Source organism: Taudactylus pleione, unplaced genomic scaffold (assembly GCF_031769625.1).
Source record: "Taudactylus pleione unplaced genomic scaffold, aTauple2 ptg000408l, whole genome shotgun sequence".
NCBI lineage: Eukaryota > Metazoa > Chordata > Amphibia > Anura > Myobatrachidae > Taudactylus > Taudactylus pleione.
In genome coordinates this window covers 3,471,740-3,479,092 of record NW_028284810.1, presented here as the reverse complement: position 1 = coordinate 3,479,092, position 7,353 = coordinate 3,471,740, and the positions used below count along the sequence as shown (strand labels likewise).

Genomic DNA, 7,353 nt, shown 5'->3' with positions numbered 1-7,353 from the left:
TTGACTTCATCCTCCTTTTCTATATAAGGTGTGGATCATTAATAATATTAGGAGCATATAGTCATATTAGTAAAACATGTTTAAAACTTTTTTAAGTAGTCCAGAAACTTGTTACTGGCTCTGATCTGTCCATGATCGTGAGCGATACATCACTTCTGCCCTTCTGAGGTGTCGAGCACATACTGGCTCCAGGTGTGTCTCTTCATCAATATTGGCACTTAGCATCCGAGAGGTTATGCGATACATCATTTCTGGCCTCCGTCACTTCTGCATGTGTGCTGCTTCCAAATTCACCCCGTCGTATCTACCCGAACACTACGTTCCGTGTACTCCCGGGCATCTGAGGCATGGTTTGAATGACTCATAACTTCCGCCCTTCCAGCGCTGATGCTTGTGCAGTATTTCCACCCTTCTTTTTCCGCTCACCATCTGTAATCACTATGTTTAGATGGTATATTATATTCCCTAGAAATAAGCAGAATTCATCATGAATATACTTATGATGATTATGCAGAGAAAAAGGGGGATATAAAATTATTCGAAACTTGTAAAAAACCATGGTAAATTAATAAATTAATAAATATTTAAAAGAGGAATACATATGTGGTATTTAAAAGATAATAGATCTGATTGAATGTTTAAAAAAGTCTGAGTGAAAAAAATGTTGAGATATTCATATTTCATAAATTTGTTATTTCATGAGTAGAGTATTTATACTAATAAGGATAAAATATAATCCTCCCAAATTCAGGCTACAGTCACAAGGTTTTGAGATGTTGAAGAAAATGTTCATAAATTAATTGTTACATAAGTAGTCTTCATGGTGATGAGGTAGGTGATTAGGATAAAATAAAGTTCTCCAAGGTTTAGGATACAGTCACAAGGTGTGGAGATTTAATTACAACTGTTTCTTCTAGGGTGCCTTATTCTCAAGATGACAGTTTGTTACTCCCAGATAATTTACTAGCAAGGTAGTTTATTCACCCTACTTGACTCTAGTATCTACACCACCAGGTCTTCCCCGGAGGTCTCCCATCTAGGTACTGGCCGGGCCCAGACATGTATAGCTTCCAAGATCGGACGAGTTTGGGCACACGCATACTGGTATGAGTGTAGATACTGTCGAGTTCCTTTCTCTCCTTGTTCCCATTGTCATTTTTCAGTAGGGTTAATTTGTAACTCCTTGTAGTTAGGATATATTACTACACTTGATATTCTCTGGGGGTCTCCCTCCCAGATACTTGTCAGGCCCAAGAAACATGATTCAACCCATCAGGGAGCCCACTTTCATAGGTATTGTCATGTTGGTATAGTAGTAATAACCCTTTCTGTCCATCTTCTTGTTACTTCCTCACAGGAAAGGTGCAATCTCGTAGCTCTCGTTGAATCCTTTGGGAGCCATGGTGTTGAATTCAAAGATCCAATACATTTCCCGTCTGGCTAAAAGATTTCCTAAATCACCTCCTCTGTCACTTTAGGTCACATGTTCAATAGCTTTGAACATTAGGTCCTCAGGATTTGAATTATGTTTATTTAGAAAATGTTTGGACACTGCATGACTTTCTACTTTGTTTTTGATGTTCCTAATATGTTCTTGAATGCGCAATTTCAATAGTATTTTTGTCTTGCCAATGTATTTGATCCCACAAGAGCACTCCAACATATAAATGACTGATGAGGACATACAGTTCATAAAACTTTTGATGACAAATTCCTTTGTCCCATCCGAATCTTTAAAGGTTTTTCTCTTGGGGTGCAGATATTTGCATATGTTGCATTGTCCGCATTTGTAACTTCTCTTGCAACTCAAATTACCACCATTATTTCCCTTCTTCTCCTTTGGTAGTAAACTTGGTGCCAAAATATCTTTTAATCTTGTATTTTTTTTAAAAACAATCTGTGGTTTGCATGGCAGTATCTCCTTTAGTACTGGATCCATTAAAAGTATATTCCAGTTCTTATTCAGAGATGTTTTGATCTTCTTCTCTTGACCATTGAAAGTAGTGATGAAGGGGACCATTTCTTTTTTCTCATTTTCAGTTTTATATTGAAGTAGATTGTTTCTATCCAACGCTTCAGTTTTATCTAAAGCTTTCTTCAGGATCTCTTCCAGATATTCTTTCTCTCTAAATCTGTCAGTATACTGGTCTAATTGTTCCTTACATGTTGTTTGATCACTGCAGTTTCGTTTAATCTTGTAGAATTGAGAAAATGGTTTGTTTTGTTTCCATCTGTTAAGATGACAGCTTTTGTAGTGCAACTAACTATTGGCACCCACACTTTTGATAAAATTCTTTGTCATGATCTTGGAATCTTCCCCACTTAAAGCCAGATCTAAAAATTGTTGAAGTTAGAGGTAAACTTCAGGTTCATGTTATTGTTTGAGAATGATAATAAAAACTGGTTAAAATCTCTCTCTTGTCCATGCCAAATGATTAAAATATTGTCTATAGACCTCTTATAAAAGATTAAATTATCTATATACGTATTGGTGGTATACACATAATTTTTCTCCCAGCATCCCATGAATAAATTTGCAAAGCTGGGAGCAAATGTTGTCCCTATCGCTGCTCTGCAGCAATCAAACAACATGTAAGGAACAATTAGAACAGTATGCTGATAGATTTAGAGAGAAGGAATATCCGGAAGAGATCCTGAAGAAAGCTTTAGATAAAACTGAAGCATTGGATAGAAACAATCTACTTCAATATAAAACTGAAAATTTGAAAAAAGAAATGGTCCCCTTCATCACTACTTTCAATGGTCAAGAAAAGAAGATAAGATAAGAACTGGAATATACTTTTAATGGATCCGGTGCTAAAGGAGATACTGCCATGCAAACCACAGATCGTTTATAGAAAAAATAGAAGCTTAAAAGACATTTTGGCACCAAGTTTACTAACAAAGGAGAAGAAGGGAAATAATGGTGGTAATTTGAGTTGCAAGGGAAGTTACAAATGCGGATGATGCAACATATGCAAATATCTGCACCCCAAGAGAAAAACCTTTACAGATTCGAATGGGACAAAGGAATTTGACATCAAAAGTTTTATGAACTGTATGTCCTCATCAGTCATTTATATGTTGGAGTGCTCTTGTGGGATCAAATACATTGGCAAGACAAAAAGACTATTGAATTTGCGTATTCAAGAACATATTAGGAACATCAAAAACAAAGTAGAAAGTCATGCAGTGTCCAAACATTTTCTAAATAAATATAATTCAAATCCTGAGGACCTAATGTTCAAAGCTATTGAACATGTGACTTTAAGTGACAGAGGAGATGATTTAGGAAATCTTTTAGCCAGACGGGAAATGTACTGGATCTTTGAACTCAACAGCATGGCTCCCAAAGGATTCAACAATAGCTACGAGATTGCACCTTTCCTGTGAGGAAGTAACAAGAAGATGGATAGAGGGTTATTTCTACTATACCAACATGACAATACCCATGAAAGTGGGCTCCCTGATGGGTTGAATCATGTTTCTTGGGCCTGACAAGTATCTGGGAGGGAGACCCCCAGAGAATATCAGGTGTAGTAATATATCCTAACTACAAGGAGTTACAAATTAACCCTACTGAAAAATGATGATGGGAACAAGGAGAGAAAGGAACTCGACAGTATCTACACTCATACCAGTATGCGTGTGCCCAAACTCGTCCAATCTTGGAAGCTATACATGTCTGGGCCTGGCCAGTACCTGGATGGGAGACCTCCGGGGAAGACCTGGTGGTGTAGATACTAGAGTCCAGTAGGGCAAATAAACTACCTTGCTAGTAAATTATCTGGGAGTAACAAACTGTTATCTTGAGCATAAGGCACCTTAAAAGAAACAGTTGTAATTAAATCTCCACACCTTGTGACTGTATCCTAAACCTTGGAGAAATTTATTTTATCCTAATCACCTACCTCATCACCATGAAGACTACTTATGTAACAATTAATTTATGAACATTTTCTTCAACATCTTTTTTAATTTTTTCCTACTAGATTTTTCTCAAAACCTTGTGACTGTATCCTGAATTTGGGAGGATTATATTTTATCCTTATTACTATAAAGACTCTACTCATGAAATAACTAATTTATGAAATTTGAATATCTCAACATTTTTTTCAATCTGACTTTTTTAACATTCAGTCAGATCTATTATCTTTTAAATGCCACATATGTATTCCTCTTTTAAATATTTATTAATTTACCTTGGTTTTTTACAAGTTTCTAATAATCTTATATCCCCCTTTCTCTGCATAATCATCATAAGTATATTCATGATGAATTCTGCTTATTTCCAGGGAATATAATATACCATCTAAACATAGTGATTACAGATGGTGAGCGGAAAAAGAAGGGTGGAAATACTGCACATGCATCAGCGCTGGAATGGCGAAAGTTATGAGTCATTCAAACCATGCCTCAGATGCCCGTGAGTACATGGAAAGTAGTGTTCGGGTAGACGCGACGGGGTGCATTTGGAAGCAGCATGCGGAAGTAATGGAGGCCGGAAATGATCTTGGATGCTTAGTGCCAATATTGATGAAGAGACACACCTAATGCCAGTACGTGCTCGACACCTCAGAAAGGCGGAAGTGACGTATCTCTCGTATCATGGACAGATTGGAGCCAGTAAACAAGTTTCTGGACTACTTAAAAAAGTTTTAAACATGTTTTACTAATATGACTATATGCTCCTAATATTATTAATGATCCACAACTTATATAGAAAAGGAGGATGTAGGCAATTTTTACCAGGTGCAAAGTTTCACCCTGACCCGGAAGTGATTAATCCCTAATGGAATAGAAGGGGGTATAAATAGGTGAACATTACACCTTGACCACTATCCCCATGAAGAAGTCAGCAGACAAAAAGCGTTGGGACCCTATCTCTTGTCCTAGGAAAATTGTATTCCGTTGAACCTTTACTCAGATAAGCTTTTACTTTTTTTAAAATATTACACTGAACATTCTGAGAATTAATTTTAAACATCCCCATTGTTTTCTCTGTTTTAGCTATATCTCTGTTTTATATTTTTTTGGAATAAATTGTATGTTTTTTAATTATATATTGGCATCATCCTGATATTTATTTATTTGGGTCTTATGATCAGCATTGGCACTAGTCAGACGTACGCCGCCTTTATGCTGGATGCCGCCATGTTTAGCAGCTGGACGACGTTGTACCCATATGATGAATAAGTGTCAGTGACTCCTATAGGCTGCTGATCCGGAGTGTGATCATGAGAATAGACGTCCCATGCTATGAGGTGCCACAGGGAACTGCGCAAACAATGGCGGCATCACCACAGCACCCAGATACTCCATACACGGGGAGGGATCCGAAAAAGTAATAAAACTGTCTGATACAATATTATACTCTGTCCTACTAACACATTTCATTTTATTGCTCCATTCAGCCATTGTGGGAACACGTACTTCCTGTATCGATTAGGGGCGGTGCATAGTGTGTACTGATAATGATGGCGGTGTATGGATTAGGGGTGGTGCATAGTGTGTACTGATAATGATGGCAGTGTATGGATTAGGGGCAGTGCATAGTGTGTACTGATAATGATGGTGGTGTATGGATTAGGGGAGGTGCATAGTGTGTACTGATAATGAAGGTGGTGTATGGATTAGGGGAGGTGCATAGTGTGTACTGATAATGATGGTGGTGTATGGATTAGGGGCGGTGCATAGTGTGTACTGATAATGATGGCGGTGTATGGATTAGGGGAGGTGCATAGTGTGTACTGATAATGATGGCGGTGTATGGATTAGGGGCGGTGCATAGTGTGTACTGATAATGATGGTGGTGTATGGATTAGGGGAGGTGCATAGTGTGTACTGATAATGAAGGTGGTGTATGGATTAGGGGAGGTGCATAGTGTGTACTGATAATGATGGTGGTGTATGGATTAGGGGCGGTGCATAGTGTGTACTGATAATGATGGCGGTGTATGGATTAGGGGAGGTGCATAGTGTGTACTGATAATGATGGCGGTGTATGGATTAGGGGCGGTGCATAGTGTGTACTGATAATGATGGTGGTGTATGGATTAGGGGAGGTGCATAGTGTGTACTGATAATGATGGCGGTGTATGGATTAGGGGAGGTGCATAGTGTGTACTGATAATGATGGCGGTGTATGGATTAGGGGCAGTGCATAGTGTGTACTGATAATGATGGTGGTGTATGGATTAGGGGAGGTGCATAGTGTGTACTGATAATGATGGTGGTGTATGGATTAGGGGAGGTGCATAGTGTGTACTGATAATGATGGCGGTGTATGGATTAGGGGCGGTGCATAGTGTGTACTGATAATGATGGTGGTGTATGGATTAGGGGAGGTACATAGTGTGTACTGATAATGATGGCGGTGTATGGATTAGGGGCGGTGCATAGTGCACAGTGATAATGATGGTGGTGTATGGATTATGGGCGGTGCATAGTGCGCAGTGATAATGATGGCGGTATATGGATTAGGGGTGGTGCAGTCACGTAGATACATAAAGTTCTGTATAAAGGGGAATGTCTGCATTTTTCTCCAGCACGTAACCCGGGAGTAATTACAGCGGACTGGCATAGGACACAGCCTCTGTGAACCGGGCGACTTTCTAGCTGGAAAAGACTCTCAATAATAGAAAATAAAAAAAATGCATGGAAGGGAAGAGAGGGGCGAATTAGTCACCCAAAAATTATCGCAGAAACAGGAGTATATCTACAATGTCCTACTATTATATAACTCACTGTACATGTTGGTCTAATATGCAAACCTGCACTTCTTAAATATGGGACAGGCAGATTTGGCTCCGACGGGGGATGTGAACAATTGCTGGTTCACTCTGTAGCAGTATACACCTAGGACACAGACCACACACAGACCGCTGGTTAGTTACCGCTGTGTGACCACCTGCTTGGACGGAGACAGACAGGAGCCTTACATTGATGAGTGTCTAGCGAGACGTCCAGTTCTTCCTTGGACGAGTCCTGTGTCCCTGTTCTGAAAGCACAATCATAGTTACTCCCCCTCTAGAACATGCAGTGATATGCATGCAGTGTGTATGTACAGCCGAGATGTTGTAATACTGAATGTGACATATCAGGACATGCTCTTGGGTCCGTGTAGTCAGCAATCAGCATGGCTGTATACATCTAGAGGGGACCTGTTACCCCCCCTTACCCAGATACATGAATAATAAAATAGACCAGACACTGTATTCCCCATACTGTAAGCTCCCACGAGCAGGGCCCTCCGAACCTTTTCAAGTTTGTATTTTCCCTGTTGACATTGAGTGTCCTAGTTCTGTTCCTATGCAGGATTTGTTATAGCAACAGGGGACTGGGCACTGCTAG

General features: G+C 39.4%; 2 pseudogenes; one reads left to right on the top strand and one right to left on the bottom strand.

The window, feature by feature from the left end:
* Window positions 1-999: 999 nt before the first annotated feature.
* LOC148506282 (5S ribosomal RNA) lies at window positions 1,000-1,118 on the bottom strand (annotated as a pseudogene).
* A 2,506-nt stretch (window positions 1,119-3,624) lies between these two features.
* LOC148506281 (5S ribosomal RNA) lies at window positions 3,625-3,743 on the top strand (annotated as a pseudogene).
* Window positions 3,744-7,353: the final 3,610 nt, after the last annotated feature.